The sequence below is a fragment of the Triturus cristatus genome, chromosome 3_2 (assembly GCF_964204655.1).
Source record: "Triturus cristatus chromosome 3_2, aTriCri1.1, whole genome shotgun sequence".
Classification (NCBI taxonomy): domain Eukaryota; kingdom Metazoa; phylum Chordata; class Amphibia; order Caudata; family Salamandridae; genus Triturus; species Triturus cristatus.
In genome coordinates, this window is record NC_140584.1 from 489,599,086 (window position 1) to 489,620,713 (window position 21,628).

Consider the following 21,628-nt stretch of genomic DNA (forward strand, 5'->3'; position numbering starts at 1 on the left):
TAACACAAACTTTTAATTAATACACACATGAAGAAGTTCCAGCGGCTTACAGTCCGTTTGAGGAGACTGAAATTCCACTTACTTACCAGGAACATAATTTCTGGTTTAATGGTGCTCTACCCCATACAAGAACAAGAGCAAGGCTTGGTCCTTTGGGAAGACCAGGAGCCACATGGCCGATATTAGCGACCTATGCACCATATCCAGACATTGACACAATGCAAGGTGATGAACTGCTTGTTCAACACAAAGAGTTGATAAAACTCTACAGAAACATGACACACTTCGTCTTAAGGACACTAGCGGTCCAACCAACAATAATTAAACCAAATTCAGCTCCTATACAGAGCTCAGGTACTAAAATTACTCCACAAACATTACACGTGGTAATGGGCAAAGTGCCCACAAAACGTGAGCAAATTCCTTTCTGGGTAGCTCAGAAAATAACCCAGTTAGAAGCAGTATTCCCAAATACCACACCATTTGAAAAACACAAAATGTTAACAATCTGGTTGCTCATGGGGATTACACCACAGTTAGAGGATTGCACCCCTCTTGGGGTACAGTTTTTGCTGCCATATATACCAGACCTCATGGTATTCCTTCATTAGGAGTAATTCCTAATGTATTAAGACAAATACAAAAGGAGTACGGAGTAGAACCTGCCCTAAACTTAGGGATGAAGTTATTTAAGAACTATGACCAGGTATCAGCTATAATACTAGCTAACATTAAAGGGGAAGCAACATCAGTGGCAGGGATAGTTTGTGGGGAAAAGCTTTAAAACCTCAACTACAGGGAAGTCCTGAAAAGGACACTTTAATGCAGACAGCTACTTCTTCTAAAAAGAAGTGGGATAATAAAAAAGAAACGTTTAAAGACAAGAGATCTCAATCCCAAGGTAGGTCTCCTCCACAGGAGCCCTCTGAAGAGAGGTACAACCTTAAGAATAGGGATAATATTAGGAAACCTGTCAGGTATCAGGATGCTAATACACGTTCCTCTCGTTCCTTTCGGTGCTCGAAGAAAAGCTCCGACAGAGAAGGACGTCAGAACACAGAGAGGAGCGCACACAGTCCAGAGACAAGCAGCGTGCTCAAGACTTTACTTCTAAAAAAGAAGATAAGCAAAATCCAAAACCTCAATTTAAGAAAAACAAAGTTGCTGGTCTGAAAATCAGACATGCCCAGAATTCTGAGGACATAACTTCTGAACGAGGAATGGGCTCTGACGATGCTTGACAGTGCAGGAGAAGTAACAATAGCTCGCCTGAACCTCAAGGAATTTCTGGTGACAGCGGAGTTGAATGATTACATCACGGTGGAAACACCAGACACCAGGGTGAGCGTCCCACATAAGTTATATGAAATAACACTCCGGTTGGAGGGGGACAAGCCCAGGAAAGTAAAAGCTCTTTTTTGAAAGAACTTATCATCTGGTTATGACATCCTATTAGCAGAAGATTGGCCACCTGCATTCGTAATAGAGTGCCCTAGGGGAGAACGTATAATATTTCCTGCATTTTCCAACCATGTTCCCGTTCACCTTAAACATACATATGCACAGGAGTGAGCAGATGCCCAAGCCCCTGCAGTGTACAAAAATCATGCAGGGTGGGATGAGAACTCAACCTACCAAGTGATCCCATTAAAAGTTTCACCTAATGCTCAAAGGCAATATCCAATAAAGCAAGAAGCTAAAACACAGGTCAGGGAGATCTTAGATCAACTTTAATACCAGGGGGTCATTGAAAATTGTACCTCTCCAATGAACAATCCTTTGTTTCCTGTCGCTAAACCTGACAATACATATTGTCTAGTTTTAGATTACAGACATTTAAACTCATGCACAAAGACATTTGCTGTCCAAAATGCATGCAGTGCCGCATTAATGAATAACATTGTGTGCAAAAAATACAAAACCACACTTGATATCTCAAATGGATTTTTCTGCCAAAATATAGCATCTGAAAGCAGGTATCTAACAGCCTTCAGTGCGTTAGGGTCCCAGCGACAATTCTGTCGGTTGGCACAAGGGTTTAAAAACAGCCCAGGTATATTTTCTGCAAGAGTAAAGGAGTTACTTCAAAATTTTGATGAAGAAGCGTTGTCCTATGTGGATGATATTTATCTGACAGACGACGGCTTATAGAGGCACTTGACTTGGGATTTGCTAGAGAGGGCTACAAATTTAACTTTAAAAAATCAAAAACCTCACCTCAATGTCCCATTTTTGGGATATGAGTTGTCAAGTGAAGGCAAAAGTCTGGCAGCTAACTTTTTAGAAAAGTATGAGCTGCTCCAGCCTCCAAAATCATAAAAAAATTTACAATCAATACTAGGATTCCTAAATTTCAGCAGGACATACATTTTAGATTATGCACAAAGGGTAAAACCTTTCTATAACTTAATAAAACCTGACTTTTCAGCCAGAGATTGGACACAAGAACATACTAATATTCTTCGTTTACTCCAGGAAGACATGATTGCTTCCAAACACTTCCAAACACGCGTAAACGTACGCCACTTGGTGATACGAATAATTGCGGGTCAAAGTGGGTACACTTATTTGACTTTCAATGAAGGCGAAACTGTACCAATCGCATACAAATCACACCTGTACACAAATGCAGAAATGCGTTTCACTTCAACAGAAAAAATACTGACAGCTGTTCAGACTGCCGTAGCAAGAGAAAGAGCACAGGCTCAGGGGAAACGTATTATTGTCGTAACTCCGGTACCGGCTTTATAAGCTGTTACAAAGGCCAGCATCCCGAATGCGAAAGCCTTACATCCAAGATGAATACATTGGCCTAATTTTCTTACTGCAAGAGCTGTTGAATACAGATTTGACCCAAGTTTAAAAACACAAGCATTCCTGCAGTATGAACAGAAATATCCACTACCAAATGAAACCTTGCCTCTAGAACAATATGAATATATTATTTACACTGACGGATCTGCGCAACTGGCCAGAGGAAGTAAGCAGCAATATTTTTCGGCATGTGCTATTGTTAAAGGTCGCATGCATGATGGCAAGTTCCATCCTAGCTGCACAAAAATGCAATCTCTAGGAGACTGCACGGCTCAGTTGGCAGAATTAAAAGCACTAATACTGGCACTTGTAAATACGGATCGCGAATTCCCCACCCTAATCTTGTGTGTTTTTTTTTTACTGTGTACAGTCGTACAATGAGTACTTACAGCATTGGGAACAAAATCGGGTTTAAGGATGCAAAAGGTGGCACAAATAAGCACAAAATGCTATGGGAACAGGTAGCAGAGTTGAAAGCCGAGCTACCGAGAACTCACGTAACCTATACACTGAGTTATCAACGTGATGGAATTCACGTTGAAGGGAATTCATTGGCTGATAAAGCCGCAAAGGGGGCTGTTTGCACAGCTTCCGTAGCTGCGCTGACTGTTTCAAAAACGAGAATAGATGGAGATATAATGGTAGCTGTCATCGCATCACGCAAAGGCAGCACAGCAGTACCTAAAAAATATCCACTCAAATACTCCTGCAAGTTAGATGCACAAAACATTCCATATGCTCAGATTCCTGGAGTGGGGGATAGAGTAATACCAAATATGGATCGTAGGCAAGGTTTAATACTAGCTGCACACGAGGGTTTGGACTCTGCGCACACAGGCGTTAAGGTGGCTATTTCTCTACTGAAACAGCGCTACTGGTGGCCAGGGTTATCCAAGAAAACCAAAGACTATGTCTTGAAATGCGACATCTGCCAGCAGATGAAAGGATCCACCGTTGCACGCCCGGCACAGACGCCATTACTAAAATCTGACAAACCTCTTGCATGTGTGTACTTGGACCACTGTGGCCCTTTACAAACAGACGGGGCTTACAGGTATATCATGGTGGCAGTGGATTCATGCTCGAGATTCCTATGGGTTGGCCTCAGCGTTCTGCTGACGCTCGAACTGTTATAAAAGATTTGCGAGTCTTTATCTGTGCATACGCAGTTAGCACGTTACACTCTGACCGCAGCCGTGTGTTTAGCTCTTGGGCTTACAAAGAGACAATGGAAGGAATGGGCGTAGCATTGCAGTTCTAATCTCCGTATCATCATGCGGGAAATTCTGTTGTGGAGAGAAAAAACCAGGACTTAAAGCAATCTTTAACAGCTAGGGTATTAGGCAAGAGCGGTAGTTGGGTCACACACCTTTAAATAACCAGCCAAGAAGCTCTCTAGGAGGTGTCACTCCATATGAGGTCCTCTTTGGGACACGAATCTGGGTACCTGATCTTGATTGTGAAGGCACAGTGGCGGAGGAAAAACCATTTGATATCCATGATCATTTGGCTGTTTTACAGGATCTAAAGGAATCTAGGACAAAACAAAGCAATGTCCATCTAAAGCAGACCACCACTGAAGAAGTCAAGGTAGTCACGGCAAGACCTGTCTGGATCCCAAAAGTCGGGGATCTGGTCAGAGAGAAAATTGTGGACAAAAAGGAATTTGGACCCTCTTACAGAAAACCTGTACCAATCTTTGCAGTACACGGAACAAGAACTGTGCTGCTACCGCCTCTTGCCGAAAAAAAGGAGAAAAGATTTTGTCTTAATTGACTTAATCAAACCACACTATGTGGCCGATACTAAACAGTAGGCCTAGTGGACTCCGCTGTAGCAGACGTCCTCCTCTAGCTACAATCCAAGAAGTTCAAACAGAAAGACTCATCACATTTGAAGATCCATCTGTAAGGAATGAAGGACTAAGGAACAATCAACATTATGGTCATCATTTCCTGCAGAAATCCATTTCACCTAGGAATGTATTTGAGTACCATCAGTGGGAACATTGCCCAACACCACCAAAAACTAGTTCACAAGTGTTTGCACAGAAATGTGCATACTTTTCAGGATTTAATACAACAGATCCAGCCTCATTTTACTATGAGGTTGCACCAACAGCAGCACTGAAAATTAAGTTGACAAATACTAAACAGATTTACTCTGCTTCCTTTATGGCCCAATTGTCTGAACAGGGTTTCAACCTATGGAAAGACTAAATTGACACGAAATCAATTTGAGGTTCAAGGAACTGGCAAGTCCAGGGTACAGAGGCACTATTTAGAGCATGCCTCATTCCACAGCAGATGATCTTTTTAAATGAGACTGTGCAACAGACATCTTTTCTTGGAATAGCCAAGATAAAAGATCTGAACACTCCGAGGTTACCTACACCAACACAGGGGTGGCAAAATTCTTCTACAAAGGAAAGGACAACAGTTGATGACATACTAAAGTACAAGAGATCAGACCCAAATTGGAAGGAAAGGGTGGTTTGGCCCTTAGACACAAACACATGTCATAAACGGTTCCTGCACATCACTGAGGGACTCCGCATGCATAAGCCAGACCCACAATATGTACAGAAAAAACATCCAGGGGTAGTGACATCCTATAGTGTTGGGAAGTTGTGCCTAGATTGGCTAGAAAACTCAACACTTGCAGAAGTGAAACAACACTTATCTTTACTCTCACAAGACATAGATCTTAGGGACTTTTTACTAGGACCTAGGAAACAACATCAAAAACGTTTCATATATGCAGGCATTTATGCTGCCTATAATGAAATGTGGAATATTTCCCAACAAGAAGCCACAGAGAGAATACGGGAAATAGACAGTATAAACTTAGAAAAAGCTTTTGCTGTGGCAGATAATGGGTTAACAACTTTGACCTCCAGAGTATATTAATTGGGCAACATTGTATCTTCTGCTATTGACATACTGGAACAAGAGTTAGCCATATTACAAAACGGCCAATCACAGTTACGTTCTATTATGTTATTAAGCTGAACGCTGCAATCTTTACATGCAGGAATTGTGCCTTGGGATTTTATAAACAGTACGTCTTTGTTTTCAGAATACAATCTAACTGATACACAGATAGAAATGGCACAAAGGGGAGCTAAATATACAATGCTGCAAATTGAAAAACTGGAACAGTAACCATTCACAGTAGCTGAATTACCATCAAGAGTTTGGCTACTTCATGGCCAAATCACTCTCCCAGTGTCAGAGCTCACCTTCTCGCTGGTTTCTGTAGTCTTGCACGGGAACAGAAGTCGCTAACTTCCCAACTCCCACTACCAACCAATCAGCCCCAGAAAGAATACTTGGCGCTAACTGATCAGTGAGGGGGAAGGGGGAAAGTGGATAAAATAACAAACAATAAGAAGAGACCGGTCCTGAACCTTCTGGTTTTCTGTTTCTTTTCAGGTGCCAAATGAATCACTGCTCAGCTCTGACGTGAAGAGAAAATGAAGCTCCGAGCACGGCTCCGGTATTTTCTTCTGCACGGAATTCTGAGTGCTTCTTCTTTCTTAAAACTAAATATTTATTGCGGTTCTGTGACTAGGGAAAGGTCGCTAAGGTTAAGGCTCTCAATACTTCGGACTCTAGGGATTTTAACCTTTGAAAAACTACGGGCGCTCAAATTATCAACCTCCTCTGAGGAAACACGTTAGTGAAGTGCGCAATACTTCAGGTGTGCGCGCGTCACATCAGCCCACTCTAGATGTGCAAATCAACTAGACCACTGACCCCAGCACCTTAGCGGCCATCTTGGAGTTGCGGACATGCCACCAACTCGACCACTGATGCCTGGTTTTCGACCCTGTGAACCCTGTGGCCCCGCAAGAGTCTATCTGATCGCGAACCTCTTTGGGACTTAAGCTAGGGATCCTGACAGTACCCCCCACCAAAGATGGTCCTCCCACTCTGGGTTTGGTTGGATAGCGTTGATAAAAAAGTTTTATTAATCTAGGAGCATGTACATCCGAATCTAGTTCCCAAGACCGCTCCTCTGGACCGTAGCCTTTCCAATCAACTAGATAATACAGTTTTCCTCTAACTAGATGTGAGTCTAGAATCTCTTTTACTTCAAACTCCACTCCTGTGTCTAGCTGAATTGGGTGTGGAATTGATTCTTTTCTCAGATTTGGAAATGCTTTCTTCAATAGAGAAACGTGAAACACTGGGTGAATTTTGAATTTGGAGGGCAAAGTCAACTTATAAATCACTGGGTTAATCTGCTCTGCAATGGGATAAGGACCAATGAATCGGGGTTGGAATTTTCAGTTCCCTTTTAATCTTAGATTTTTAGTATTCAACCAGACTTCGTCTCCTATTTCAAAAGGAGGGGGTTTCTTTCTTTTCTTGTCTGCGTACATCTTATACTTTTCCTTAGCCTGTTCTAGGTTCTTTGATGCTAATTCATGTACTGAACTTAAATGAGGCACCAAGTCCTTAACAGCTGGGACTAAAAGCTCAACATCTTGTACTGTGGAATTTGGATGTCTCCCGTAATTTAAATAGAACGGAGAGTACCCAGTGGACACATTCTTCGCATTGTTGTGAGCAAATTCTGCTGTCCACAAGTAGTCAGGCCATTCCCCATCCTGTTTCAAGGAGAACAATTGTAGATATTGCTCCAATTCCTGGTTCACTCTTTCTGTTTGCCCATCCGTTTCCGGATGGAAACTGGTGGAATACCGAGTTTCTACTCCTAACCCTTTCATAAAAGCTTTCCAGAAATGTGAGACAAATTGAGTACCCCGGTCCCATATTGTGACCTTGGGTATTCCATGCAACCTTACAATCTGTGTACTAAAATGACTTGCTAACTGTTTCGCTGTAGGAATTCCTTTTAAGGCCAAAAAATGTGTCATTTTCGTGTATGCATATACTACTACTAGAATTGTGTTTATTCCATGACATGATGATAAATCTGTAATTAAGTCTAGGGTGATTGTGTGCCAAGGATGGGGAGGAATGGGCAGGGGTTGCAACAGTCCCTGGGGAACGTGCCGTTCTGATTTCCCCTGAGCGCATATCTCACAGGTTTTCACATATTGTTCTATATCCTTATTCATTTGTGGCCACCAATATTTTCTTTTGATTAAATCTGCTGTCTTGAACTCTCCCTTGTGCCCAGCTAACAGATGATCATGACATTCCCGCAAGGCTTGCTTCTGCAACGCTGTAGTTGGCAAATACAATGCACCTTCTTTGTAAGGTAATTCATCTCGAACTTCTCTTCCAACCTCATGTTAAGCCCAATCCAGCATTTCTTCGGGGGTCAAAGCTTGGATCACCTGCTCCTTGAAATTCAGAATTTCTGTGGCACAGATAATTTTAGTATCTGGTATGATCGCTTGAGCACTGATTGGATTCTTTTCTTCTCCGGTTCCCATTCTGGACAAGGCATCCGCCTTCCCATTTTGCGTACCCGGCCGGTAAGTTATCACAAAATCATATTCAGCAAAATACAGTGACCAACGAAGTTGGAGAGGTGTCAGAGTTCTGGCGGACTTCAGGAATTTTAGATTGCGATGATCCGTGTGAACGGTTACCACATGGTGAGCTCTTATAAGATAATGTCTCCACTCCTTGAAAGCTTCTTTCATTGCCAACAATTCTTTTTCCGTAATTGTACAGTTTATTTCAGCTGGCGTCAACTTTCTAGATTGATAGGCCACTGGATGTAATTGGCCGGTTTCTTTATTCCTTTGGGAAAGTACTCCACCAACCGCAAAATCAGAGGCATCCGTCTCAACATAAAAGGGCTCCATCGGATCGGCATGAAGGAGGATGGGCGCAGTGGTGAACTCACACTTCAATTCCTTAAAGGCTTGCTCTGCCTCTTCAGACCATTCGAATCGTGTCCCTTTCTTCAGTAATCGCGTCAAGGGTAGTATTCGTCGAGAAAATTCTCCAATAAATCACCGATAAAAGTTTGCAAATCCAATAAACGCTTGGACTTCTTTGACACTGGTAGGTGACTTCCATTTAAGAACTGCCTGAATCTTCCGTCTGTCCATATGAATTCCTGTTGGCGAGATCACGAAGCCCAGAAATTCCACATGCGAAACTCCAAAAGCAAATTTTTCCAACTTGACAAATAATCTGTTCTCTCGAAGTATCTGTAGGACTCCTCAAACTTGTGGAGTACGCACTTTATTTTATAAATGCATTTTATATTCATGTATGTGTTCAGGACTATTGCAAAATGGTAGAACAATACTATTCCTTTTTATTCACTGTACTGCTGGTTCTATATCTCTGCTACTGTGTTACAGTTGTAGCAGCACATTTGTTTTACATGAGAAGAACAACGGTACAATAAATTCTTATTGTAAACACGCCCGACTGTTTCTTCTGTGTGTCTCTCTAAGAGCAAAACAAGCAAACACGAGTGACTGGGTGAAAATTAATATATTGTTTCCACGAGTCTGAGATCCTTGTGTTCTGAGGTTGCAAAAACTAATCTCTCTGATAACAGGAGATTCTAGTAGCACCACGAGCTATCTAATGCGAAAACAGGCTAACATATTTGACGGGGGTGTACGGAGTCAGTCTGCCACCAGATCCACAGTTTGTTATCCGCAAATGCGTAGGTCCTGCCAGAAGGAACTACACTACAAAGATACCTGCCTACCAACCAACCCCTCTGGAAAAACCCAAAGCACCATCAAGACACTGGGGCACAATATCCAAAGAAAACTCAACCAAGACCCTACAGGAACACCCAACCAACCACACCACCAAGTTCTTAAAGAAATGGCTCTCCGACTGAGCCAACCGCACCGTTCCCACCAGAAATGAGACCTACAACAAAAAGAAAAGGACCCTGTTGGTACCCAGATTACCTCAGGGAGTCCATGCGTCACTGCAAACAACTTGAGAGAAAATGGAGGCTCAACAAAAACACCACTCCAAGAACCACATACAAACCCACCCTCAACTTCTGCCACCAACAATAAGAGACACAAAGAAAAAGGCCCTAATTCTCAGACTCGAAGCCAAGTTCAACAATGGCAAAGAACTCTTCACCATCAACAAGACGTTCTCCTATCCCGCAGCTGCAAACAACGACATCATCCCATCTCAAGCACTCTGCAAAGAGCTCTTAAACTTCTTTTAACAGAAGATTGTCAAGATCTACAACACATTCGACCGACAGCATACCAATATGAACTCTCCCAACCAGCTGGACACCTACTTCATCGCCAAACAGAAGCTAAACCTCTCTTAAATGAAGAAACTACCGCACTGATGAATACCATCCACTCAGAAGCCCCCTCAGACCCATGCCCCCACTTTGTGTACAACCTTGGAAGAGCCATCATCTTCCCCGCTCTCACTGCTATCATCAACACCTCAATTACCACTGCCACCTTCCCATCTTCCTGAAAAAATTCAGAAGTCAACGCCCTACTGAGGAAACCAACAGCGGACCCCAATACCCTTGGCAGCTACAGACCCATCTCACTCCTGCCTTTTCCAGCTAAAGTCATTGAGAAAGCTATCAATACCCAACTCACAGACCACTTAGAACTCCATCAACTCCTAGACAGCACCCAATCAGGATTTCGCACCAACCACAGCACAGACACAGCCCTCATTGCATCCACCGATGACATTAGAAGCATCATTGACCGAGGAGAAATAGCCACACTCATCCTCCTCGAACTCTCCGTAGCTTTCGACACAGTCTCCCAAAAGTCACTCATTAGAAAGCTGTAGCACTTGAGTATCTGGAGAGCGGCCCTCAAGTAGATATCCTCCTTCCTCAAACAGAACTCAATGAGCTAGACTTCCCTCTTACACCTCAGAACCCAAGAAACTCATTTGGCGAGTCCCTCAAGGATCATCCCTAGGCCCAACACTCTTCAACGTCTACATGACGCCCCTCACGGACATTGTCAGAGCCTATGGCATCAACATAGTATTTCATGCCAATGACAAACAGCTCATCCTCTCCCTTACCCATTCAACCAGCACCGCCAAAGGAAACGTCACAATCTGCATGAGCAACGTCGCTGCTTGGATGAGAAACAACTGCCTCCAGCTCAACACAGACAAAACCGACGCCCAAATCTTCTGCAAGAACCACTCCAATTGGACGGCTCTTGGTGGCCCTCCGAACTTGGCCCCCTACACACCCCTGCAGACCGTGCCAAGAACCTTGTGATGTAATTGCATTTATATAGCGCTTACTACACCTGATGAGGCATCGAAGTGCTTTTCGGCAAGTAGCACGCTACTCCGGAAGCCAAAAAGATTAGTTGTGAATTAGTATAGTGAAATATGAAATTAATTAGAGCGGTGGATATGTTAGTCTGTTGTTTGGATTGAGAAGGATAGTGGAGAGACAGAAGAGGGGATCATCCTGGACAGCAACCTCTCCAGACAGATCAACATCGTCTCCTCATCATGCTTCCACATTCTGCAAATGTTACACAAGACTTTCAAGTGGATCCCACTGAACATCAGATGAACTGTCACCCAGGCCCCTCTCTATGTCGGAATCCCAGCCGACCAGCCCATGTCCTACACTGACTTCAAATCACCCAGAGCACCACTGCCAGACTCATCCTGAACAGTCCACAAAATAACCACATCTCTCCACACCTCAACAATCTCCACTGGCTCCCAGTCCAGGAAAGATGTAAATTCAAGCTACTCACCCACACCTACAGAGCTCTCCACAACACCGGTCCGGCTTACCTCAACCACCACCCCAACTTCTACCAACCCACCAGAAACATTTGATCTGCATTTCAGGCAAGACCACACCTCCTTTGCATCAAGAAGACCAGAAGTAGAGGACGCTCCTTGTCATATCTCACAGCCAAGACATGGAACGACCTCCCGAAACACCACAGAATCTCCCACTCACTCATGGACTTCTGAAGGAACCCCAAGACATGGATATTCCAGATGAAATAGGCATAATCTCCTCCTTTCCCCTCAGGCCTGCCCTACTCAGCACCTAGATACCCTAACAGGTGATTAACCGCGCTCTAAAAATTCACATAATATAATATAACATTCAGCTGTAATTTTAAATGTTTTCATATATATCCCCGCTAATTTGTCTTAGTCCCATGTATGTATAATTGTTGGTCTGACATATTTTTACTTTGCCTTGCATGAGAAGCAATGTCTACTTATTAACATTAGTGTTGTTGGTTATTGGATTGTGTTTCATGGTTGTATCCCTGTAGAAAGAATTACATTACAGCACTGGACTGGGAGAAAGGATAGGTGATGACACCGCACCTATCTCTTGATGAATGTGTGACTATGGAGGAGGCGCCCCCACACTTAGCTATGGAGCCTGCAGTTTCATATAACTGGGGTATTCTCTGAACCATGAGAGGGGCCGGTAGAGTGCAATTTTTCACCTTTTCGCATAGTTTAAATGTACACCATTGCCCTACAGTTTTTCTACCCTGAAGAAGACCCCAGACCCTTTTGGGCTTATATGGAGGTCGAAACATGTTGGTAACACGTAAATACTAGGTCAGGTGATCCATTGTATTTCACATAACGACTGATTCTTTTTAATGTTTTTAAACATACCAGAGGTACTCGTTGAATGAATAAGATTTTGAGTATACCTCTAGGAATATTTTATATTAATTTTTTCTCCCCCTAAAAAACAGGACCCAGTGTACTGTCCTGATCTGAGATTTATATGAACTCATAGAGATAGACTAGCTTCCCCTAGTTAAGTCCGCCGGGGCGGCACTGCTCCTACCCTGGTATTCGAGATTGTCAAATTATGAAGCACGCCTTGATAAGTTGAGGGTGAGACGGCTTCTCAAAAATCTTTTGATGACCCACATCTAAGAGTAGTCAGTACACCAAATAGGATATAGCTGACATAATAATACCCTCAAGTATAATTCTTGTGTTGTATCCCTATAGAAAGAACGCCCCCAGCAGTTTGCATAATTGTGTCATCCCTGTACAAAGGAACACCCACTTACAGTTTGGATCATGGTGGAATTCCTGCAGAAAGGAACACCTCCTCTCAGCCTCCATTGCGGCAGAGCTGGAGTATCATTGTTCACAATGGAAGAGCTGCAGGGACGCTCTAAAAAATGTATTGAGCAGGCACAGAGGTCTGGTCAAGTGCATTAGGACATAATGCCCTTTTAATAAGGTGGACGGGATATCAGTCACAAGATTTCTATCAAAATGTAAATCATGCCCATTGTAATCAGGTATCTCATTTGTCTCTAAGGTCTCAACTTGCGTTGCCTGCAACAGTGCACCCCTTCATCATATTCTGCTAACTTTTTGTTAGGGATTTTCCAACATTGTAAATTCTCACACTTGCAAATGTTCGCTGCAGCAGTAGGAACAGGTGCAGGAGGCCCTTTGAATCACAGACACTTGGTTCAGTCATAAGTTTATAATTAGGTGTGGTGCAAGTGCGATATCATGGTGACAAAGGCAGGCACCTTCTCATCGAAGTCTTCGCAGAGAAAAGAGCATGGATGATGCGACAGAATGATTAACAAAGCAAGAAGAGCAGAGCTGAAAATCCACTGTGTGCCTCAAAGGACTGGGACCTTCTGATCACGCCTCTGCCTTACCTCATGTAGTCTGTCTCAGCACAGATGTTTAATTATAGCTCTCTGAGAAGGGTTGTTCTCGACTCACATTGTGACTGTTACATTGCAAGCGATACTGAATGAAATTATCTGTACAAGAGTAATGCTATTCAAGATACTAAAGTCCATTGTGCATGTCCTACCAGGCAACTATGGAAAGACAAAGAAATATACAAGACGCAATGAGAGCATGGACGAGTCTCCTCAGGCCACAAGGCAATAAGAGAAGTGATGTAACATGCAAGATTCACCTGAATGCACATGTATCCAAAGACACGCAGAAAGAGTTGGGCGAATGGATTGAGGCACAAAGGAAAAAATCAGAAAAAGAACCCAGCGCAAAGAGATTGATTAATAAATCCCTAGATCTGTGGTCTGTGAGAGATGAGAGGGTGTTGTTGACATGAGACAAACTCAGAGCAAGAGAAGGATATATTGACACTTCGGTGTTTTAATCACAACGGACTGTGAGGGAGGTAGGGAAGAAAGTTATTTTTTTCTGTCAAGTATGCATGAGGGCAAAAACCAACAGCTGAACAAAGAACATTCTACCTTGCTCTATAGAGAGCAAGGGCTTTTATCACGTCGGCTGAAAGGGTTGGTGATATAATGGAATAAAACATAAAACAAAGGTGAAAATTGCTACAAGAAGACTATGCTCAGTCTTCAGGAATAACCGAAGTCAGGCACCACCACAACCTGGAAGTCAGGCAGATGAGGAACAGGATCTTCATCAGCACTGCAAGCACGTCATAAGCAATGCCAGGGGCATTTTCAAAACGGCTGCTGAGGCGATCAAGAAAGTAGCAGAAGTGAAACGAATAACAATAAGAAAGAGATGTGGAACGAAAGAAGAGAGACTGGAGACATGAGATGAATCGGAAGGAAACTCTATCAGGAAGAACCGGTCCAGAACTCTCTGGACTTCACACACCGTTCCCAGGGACCGTAGGACTGGGAAGTGTTCAGGAATTAGTGGGGAGCCCCGTCTCAGTAAAGTGGTGGTGCATTACTGGAGGGTGTGGCCTTGCGGGCCCGTGCACAGCTGCCTAATAGTTCTTTTGCTCAATAATACACAATAAAAGCAGTACTCCGGACAGTGATGTCACCTCCATTCTGCAGCTTTGCAGCTCGACGATAGTGCAGCTCTTAGCAAACCTAAGTGACTATTTTGTTTATTCTGTTTATTTGAGGGATGCCTGGAGAGGACAAGCATTTCCAGGATACTGGACACTGGACAGTGGATCCGAAGAACTGGTGACCGCTTTTGTTTGGTGATGCGTCTACGCATCGCGTGAACTTGGGGGCCTCTTAAGTCATACTACAGTAAATCTCTCCAAAACATACTCCTAGTAAGGCGGGCCGGCATCGGACCTGCCGATGATATGGCGGTCCTGCCGGCCCCGACGACACCGGAGGCGGGCCTGTCGCGCCCCTTGTGACGCGACAGGCTCGCCCTCCAATGAGTCTACAGTCAGACATGGCCCGGAAGTGAAAGTTTCACATCCGGGTCGAGTAAGTCGCCAGGGCCCGCCCCTCTGAAGCGGCGAGCACTCGCCACTAATAAAAGGCTGGGGAGCAGAGGAATCTTCCTCTGTTGCCTTCCGTGCTCCCCAGCCTTATTGAGCGACCTCCTTAGGAGGTCTTTGGATAACTGATTTGGCGTTTTTCAAGCAATTGCGTTGTCGATAGCACATTAGATACGTGCTGCGAACATTAAGTATACTGTTTATGTAGCATACAGTCAAGGGACAGCCCGTGGTGTCATTAAAGTGTTTATTCATTATATGTTGGGCCAAAGAAAGCGGGGAGTAAGCCCAAAGCGTCAGCGCCTAAGTCGCAGCCTAAGGACAGATTAGGGAAGAATTTGGCGGATCTCAAGGAGAGGGTAGAAGGGCAGGAAGGAACCGGCGAAAGACCTAGGCGCACCATAGTACCGCCCAAACCCCGAGGCGAATTGGATCCGCTTACAAGGTTACCTCTCACCCGGTTTCAGTTTAGGAGGGTCATGGACAGGGCAATTCTGCGGATAGGTTTGGATCCTGCGCACTTTGGAACGCATTCATTTAGGATAGGGGCTGCGACCGAGGCTACAGCAAGAGGGCTACACAGCAGCAGTGTCAAGAGAATTGGGAGGTGGTCCTCCAATAGTTACAAACGTTATGTGCGGCTGCACATGTTGTAGGTATCCCGTATCTGTTTTCTGATGCAGGTCTTTTCTGTTTGAATCTATACAGTTTCTCGAGCCTGTTACACAGGGGGGAAACTCGCGTCGGATCATCCAAGAACAAACGAAAGACAGGCGACGATGCCGGCAGCAGGAATTCGGGTGGTTTGGATTATTGGCCATTCCTATGTGACACGTTTAAAGGCATTTTTCTGTTCAGGGAATTACAGGCACAGGGCAGAGCAGGCTGGTCTAGAAATTGCATTCCATGGGAAGGGGGGCCTGTGTTTGAGTCAGTCAAGGGTTTTTATAAGGGATTTGCTGAAGAAAGAGGGTCCCCGTCCTGATATCATTATCCTGCATTTGGGAGGGAATGATCTGGTGAAGATAGGGAGAAGGGGTTTGGTGGAATCCTTAATCACAGAAATTGGCTGATTAGCAAGAACATGCCAAGGATGCATCATCGCATGCTCACAAATGGTACCTAGATGTCAATGGAGGGGGGGGGGGGAAATCGGTGAAAGCACTGAATCACTCAGTAAGACGTATCAACAACAAGATAGAGAGGTTGTTTAGGTCTCCTCAGTTGCAGACCATCGCCCATGGGTGTATCGGGGGGGACCCGTGCTTCTTAAAAGACGGTGTCCATTTATCAACTGTGGGGAATGCAATCCTATCAGAGAATCTGCTGGCATGGTTGTTGGGCTTGAGAAGGGGGGGCATGACTTCCTAGTGTTAGGGGGGGGCCAGATAGTCGGGCAACTATGCTGGCCTGTGGCGGTAAGGTCATGATTGGTGAGCAGTAAATTTAAGGTCCTTAGGGGGCGGCGCCATTCCTTGAATGGGGTTGCCCAAGGGAGTCCACTCCTAGAACTCTCCGGGGGCAGTTACAGCCGTCGTGGCTGTATGGGTGCGGGGGAGGGGGGAGTTACGCTTTTCCTAGGCTGTTGGCCATCCCGCATGTGCACAATGGCGCCAGTAAAGGGCGCAGAACTGCAAGGGCCCCCGATGGAGAGAGTATACAGGGCGTACGGGGGTAACTGGGGGGGGGGGAAGTACCCCCACGGTGAACGGGCCGTCTGCGCATGCGCACTCAGGCGGGAGGGCGGGTTTAAGGGATAAGGATCTGACACCAGTTATTGACCTTGCCGTAGGCTCAAACATGGGTACGCAGAAAATGATTGCCATTATGATTATGAATGATGCATGCTTAGATTCGGATAGGAAATAACTTGTATTAGAGTGATGTTAAGGTTAGCCATCTGATATCTGTACATATCAAATGTAATCAAATGTCAATAATATGATTGTCTGCGTAAAGATTGGTTTTGTAAAAAATTAATATTTAATGTTTGATTAATTTTGTTAATAAATACAGCCGGGGGTTATCTACGACCCCCTTTTCCAACTAAACCTGTGTCCCTGATATTCTGTGGGGCTGAACAATGGAGGAGGGGGTATAGGTAGTACCAGGCCATATTCGTCTGGGGCTTTCCTACACTGTCGCGTGCGTGCTATCTCCGTGAAGCGGTATGCGACCCCTGTGAATTACTGAGCAAGCCCACGGATTCAAAAGTAAGAAACCACATCTAGCTTTCCTTTGTTTTAGTAATATATCGTTACCACCTGTTATCAGTCAGAGTTTAATAACTTGCGGCAGCATTAGATTTTTCAGTAAAGATCTTTGGGGAAAAAGCCATGAGCCAGGACCTGAGCTAAAGGTCATAGAACGCCACATCCTGTAATGTCATCGGTCAAAAGGTATGTGCTATGCATCACTAAAAATACAATGAACAGTCCAACCTTCACTTCATAGACAAACGGTAATGACGCCAGACATCTTGATTGCCCTCAATAAGAGATCGGTATATACGTTAAGAGCGACCAGATTCAAAATGCATAAACGGTAGGAACATCCTATGCCATTCTCCTAACTTAAAATGATATAACTTCCACCTCCCCGGTGATTCTGACGCCATTGCACTGCTGAACATGAGCGTCTGATGTCATGGGGAGCTCCCACGTGACACCTAGAGCCAGAATCAAAGACATTCTTGTCTCCCAAACCCATGGAATCCTCAGAGACTTAGTTGTAGAAGCTATGCAGGGATGAAAAGAGACCAGATGTGGTTCTCAATAAAGAGGGGCCAGTGACAGGTACAAGGGTGGAAGCACATAGGGGTTCTAGTCTTGAACAGGTGACACTATCGGGGCACTGAAATCATGCAGCATTGAAAGACCAAATTATGCAGCAGGGTTGAGATATTTATGCAGCAAGAAAAAGCAAATTATGTGGCATAATGAGGCTTAATCTGTAGCCGTATTGTTAAATTACTCTGTCATTTCAACATCTCTTAATTCTGTCGGGGCAAAGTTGCCCTTTATTATTATCATTTCAACATCTGAATACAACAATCTGCAGTTGAAAGGTGATCAAGTAACTCTTGCAAAGAGTCTGCCACCGCACAGACCCCCGCCTGGCACTTTTGTTTAGTAACTTTTGATTATTTTGAACTAGAAATATTTTTTGATACAGTCGGCAAATTATGCAGCAGATTATGAGGCAAATTCAGCAAATCCACAATTATGTGGCAACTGAAGAGACCGTAGAATCTCATAGTTCCAATGGCCCTGCTGTACCTTTTTCAACACAAGGACTTTGGAATAGCGCCCTATGCTAAAACGGGGAATAAAAATATGAACTAACTTAATTTGACACTCCTTAGCTTTCCAAAATTATATTAATATGCACATGAAACAATAGGTGAAAAATAACGCTATGATATTCCAAGATTGTGACAAAGATAGCAAAACGCCTGCCATTTCAGAAGTACGTGGAAACTCAGCAGGAGGACTCCAACAACAACAAACTGCAACTAGAAAAGTAAAAGGGGGCATGAGAGGCAGTTTGGGGAGCAGAGGCTAACTAGAAGAAATCTAGCACAAATAATCAATCAAGGAGACAAAACATGCCATAGATGCATTGGTGACGTCTGGACATGGAAGTGTGACGTTGGAGGCTGAGTAGACTTGAGTGAAGGACGGTTAATTACCCAAACTATATGTATACAATATTCACAGTGGAAACGGTCCGAAGATGAGTGTCAGGGATTGAAGGAATGGGTTCAAGCCTGTGCTTCTTATGGAAGTAAAAGTCAGGCTGGAAGTAAGAAGGGTAAAAGTGTAAAAGGCAGCGAGGCTGAAGGGATACAAAGTATGGGACCATCAGTCACTGTGGCTGACCCAGTCTATGGAGGGAGGAGCAGCAGTGTGCGGCTGGGGGGGGGGGGGGGGGAAGGGGGAGGTGATCCACCCCTCTCATCCTGTCGGGCACTGATGTCCACAGCTACATGAGCTGCGCAGCGCCCTATCACATGTCTGGGTAGCCTGCCACCTTTGGATATCCGAGTGACATCATGACGCCTCCACGTCATCGCACCAAAGTGATGTCACAAGTGACAGGTGACAGGATTGGCCTTGGAAGGAAGGCAAAGAAATTCTTCTAGTAGTTGTGCACCTCGGGACCACCTCTTCCCTCCAGCAGTCCAGGAAATGACTCAAGACCTGGCTGTTCGCGTGAACAGATCACCGCGAAGCAGCGCCTCGAGGGATTTGCCGCACTCTACACACCCTTGATTGAATGAATTTGGTATTTGTTAACATACCTGGAAATGTAAGTACGGAATTACAAGAAGCACGTTCACCCAGTGACGCTACGAGCTAATGGCTGCAGGGCACTAATGTTAATAAAGAAGAACCGATGGAGTTACTAAAGAGCTTCGCCGAAGAGCACGCGAGTAGCATGCCCCTGCAACATGAGGCGGAAGCCTGCTGGCTTCCCTTCTACTCCGAGGGGCAGGGAGCAGCTGTCGGGTGTCCTTGTGAACCGAGACAAGCAATTTGGGTCCAATCCTCTCCATGGTGACGGATAAAAGAACAATTGAAGGAATAAAGCAGTTTTCAACGAGTTCGTGTCAGGTGACTCGGCCTCAGCTGTTGATTATAGTCTCCAATTTACCACTTCTAGAGCCTCGAGTCTATGAAGAGCGCCCCGGCGTGGATTATCACAGAGTGCACTCAAAGCCGCGGAGCGCCCACTTATTTATACGGCGCTTTATATACACATTCAGTCAGTGCCCAAGCCGTCTCTCTGTTTGAAAAGTATGGGGAAATGAGGCACGAGGTGAAGCTATGTGTCCAGAATCACACGCTGTAATCAGGCGAGCTGGGATTAGAACGTAAATCTCGTGGATCCAGAAGCAACACTTTGGAACACTGAACTAGGAGCGATCTGACTTACGGTTTAGATGGTATGGATTTTCAAGAGGTCAGCGCAACAAAAATATGATTAGCTTCATGAAATAGTCTAAACCCTGACAGCATATAGTAAAAAAAAAACGTTATCTGTGTAGATCACATTTAATTTTGTTTCGACCTTTTACATAGCGCCACGTGAATCTTCAAAGCCCTGTTAACCGGCCTCCCGCTGAAGATGTTTGCTACCTTGAGAGTTGAGAAAATATCGCATGCTAATTTATCCAACAGCAACATCTCTCCTCCTACTGTCCAGGCTACTCGCTGTAGTGCTTAGCCTTTTGTTGGGAGGGTGAGAGAGGACACGAGGGTGTATTACACAGCATCACAACGGCAGTAGCTAGCCTGTGTGTCATGGGCCAGAGTGCAAGAGAGGAAATGCCTACAATGCAAAATAAGCAGGGGTTGAATAGGTCCTTCAGGCCTCTGGACCCCGGTGCCACTGCACCTATTGCACATATGAAAGCTACGCCCCTGCACAAAAACTTCGGCAATCCACCATTAGTCTCGAAGGGACGTGCAACAACATAACCTTATTGTGTTGGGATGTGACTATAGGGTCACTCCTAAATGGGATATAGAAATAGTCTACTTAAACTATGGGGCAGGAACTAGGGTTGCATCCTTCCCACCCACTGACCCCAGCAAAGGTCAGGTGCAGCCAATGCGGCGGCAATGGACCCCTTAGTCAAGAAAAGCCCTTTTGAGGGTCAGCCCTAGAGATAGTCTACACGGCAGCTGATCCCACACGAGAAACTGGCCTCTGGCTGGCGTGCAATAGTCACACACCACTCCCAAACCATGCCCAACACCTCTCCAACAAGTGTCTAGCCCGATACTTCATTATGGATCACTAAAACTATGCACAGGCCACCTGCTAATCGAGCGGTGTTTCATTAAACCCATGCGTAAGCACTATTACATTAGTGTGATTAGGAATGTATTCGTGTATTCAACTTTCATTGGGCTGCATTTCAATAAACTGACGCGATAATGCGGTGTTCCCCCAAGCAAGTAAAAGATTCGTACTTGAGGGCTCTGCAGCGACATGGGTAGCGACACTTCACAAAATTATAAAAAACGAATCTATACAACTTGGACGGAGCAGTAAGCGATATGTTCAGGGTTCTCTTTATTGTTAGCGGTTAATGATTGATAAATGCCCGATGCCAAGCTCCCTGTCTCTAAGAAGTTTTAAAATGATAGATGGGATGAAAGGCCACATATAGAAGACGAATACAATATCGTAATGTTCTCTCCTAGCAGGCACATTGCACTTTCGGAGAATAATACACTTATATGTTTTTTGCACAATTGCACTTTTGGGAAAAACTGTATGTACATAGGTTTTCCAGGTGCTATTATAATTTATATTTTAGCGGGCGATAAATGAATCAAAAAGCTGCTATTTAAGAATTCTAGCATTTTTTGTCTTGTATGTAAGTGATATTTATCAGTTTCTCTCGGAATTTTAGTATGGCAATGTTTGCACAAAAGATATTTTGATAGGTATAGCGGAGACTTCTGATGGACGAAATGTTGATTGTTATGCTTTTATCACTACATGAATTTGTAATTTAATGTTTTCATCTATTAAAATAAAAATATATTTTTTTAAAACGTAACGCAGCAGTACTATAATTAAAACGTATAATAATCATGTTGTACTTCCCTCTAGGGATAAGGACTGCTGTTGTAAATCGTCCACT

General features: G+C 44.3%; 1 protein-coding gene across 1 annotated transcript in view; it reads right to left on the reverse strand.

Moving 5' to 3' along the window:
* NRIP3 (nuclear receptor interacting protein 3) overlaps nt 1-21,628 on the reverse strand; it is a 204,013-nt gene that overhangs the window by 181,671 nt on the left and 714 nt on the right. The window lies entirely within an intron of this gene.